This window comes from Neolamprologus multifasciatus, chromosome 10 (genome assembly GCF_963576455.1).
Source record: "Neolamprologus multifasciatus chromosome 10, fNeoMul1.2, whole genome shotgun sequence".
Classification (NCBI taxonomy): domain Eukaryota; kingdom Metazoa; phylum Chordata; class Actinopteri; order Cichliformes; family Cichlidae; genus Neolamprologus; species Neolamprologus multifasciatus.
The window spans coordinates 4,923,494-4,925,125 of NC_140448.1; the positions used below are offsets into that span (position 1 = coordinate 4,923,494).

The 1,632-nt window shown below is 42.3% G+C and overlaps 1 non-coding gene across 1 annotated transcript; it reads left to right on the top strand.

The window, feature by feature from the left end:
• The first annotated feature begins 633 nt into the window (after positions 1–633).
• Positions 634–715, top strand: trnas-aga (transfer RNA serine (anticodon AGA)). The gene has a single exon. It is a non-coding gene; the product is annotated as a tRNA-Ser (tRNA).
• Positions 716–1,632: the final 917 nt, after the last annotated feature.

The window sequence follows — 1,632 nt, forward strand, 5'->3', positions numbered from 1 at the left end:
CGCTAAATATAGATATGAGGTTAAATTATGAACATGTTAAATCAATACCAAAACAAAGCAAAGCCTGTATTTACAGATATACACACATGTAGTGTGTAAGTAGTGGGTCAAAGGTCATTCTACGTTGCAAAAAGAAAAACTTGTGCTGCTTTTAAACTGGGTTATGCTTGGACACGCTTCAGTTTATCACTCAATCTGGTCCACAGCTTCACTCCTCACACAGAGATGCACAATTTTTAGTGGAGTAAGGACACGCTGTGTTTTAGATTGATTTCCCCTCTCAAACTGTATCCAGCATCTACGGAAGACGATTAGGGACACTGGGAAAAAAAAGTCAGAATTCTGACTTTAATCTCAGAACTCTGAGATTAAAGTCAGAATTCTGACTTTAATCTCAGAACTCTGAGATTAAAGTCAGAATTCTGACTTTAATCTCAGAACTCTGAGATTAAAGTCAGAATTCTGACTTTTTTTACGGAACTGCAAAACCACAAGCTTTCGCACCAAAGTCATGCAGCTACCGCATTTACAATCCAGCGTGGCCGTTGTTGTGCACATCCTACTTGAAAGACGTGTGGCGTAGGACTTGGAAGACGTATGTCTTTCAAGTATGTAGTTCCACAGCCAAATGTGGTTGTTGTGGCCGAGCGGTCAAGGCGATGGACTAGAAATCCATTGGGGTCTCCCCGCACAGGTTCGAATCCTGTCGACAACGGTCAGCTGTTTTGCGGAAGGCCAGACTTTGATTTGAGAAGAAGCCACGGCATGGAGATCACCTGAGAAGGTGCCAGGAGAAAGAGCCAGGCCTTTGCTGGTGAAAATAGAGCACGCAGAAGCAATGGACCCAGCTATGTCCTGACAAAATTAGGCACATATTCAGTAAACATGGCATCCTTCAATTGGTCTCTTAGCCACCCCAGACGTGCCCCCGTGTAGTTGTCCAGGATCCTGTCTGAGTACCGCCGATGACTGATGCGTCTGACAAATGCTGATTGCTTTGCAAGAGGACTGGGATCGGGATTGGAGGGACAGCGGATTTCTCAGAATTCTGAGATTAGAGTCAGAATTCTTTTTTTTCCCAGTGTCCCTAATCCTCTTCCGTAAGCATCTGCTTTAAAAGAATTTAGAAAATTATGAGGAAATAGATAAAAATACACAATAATTCAAGCAGTCAAACTGGTAAACAGAAAACGTGAGTGATTTGTGCTCCAGAATGTGTTTTGCTTTAGTCAATAACATGATATTAAAATGCCTTTTGGAACTTTATGGATGTTTTATGAAACTTCAAGCTTATTTTATGCCACTGTCCTCGTCATCCAGAGGACAACTGCAGAGATGGGCAGTAACACGTTACTTGTAACGCGTTACTGTAATCTGATTACTTTTTTCATGTAACGAGTAAAGTAAGGGATTACTATTGCAAAAACGGTAATTAGATTACCGTTACTTTCCCGTAGGAACGCTGCGTTACTGCGTTACTAAAACCGTGATTTTTTGCGAGAATGTCTCATGACAGTGACGTAAGCGAGTGCGACGTTCGTGACAACAGCTGTGTGCAGATCAACAATGGATCATATATCGAGTGCAGAGAGAGTATGAGCGTGCAGCGTTTAAAGCGTGGAAGTACTGACC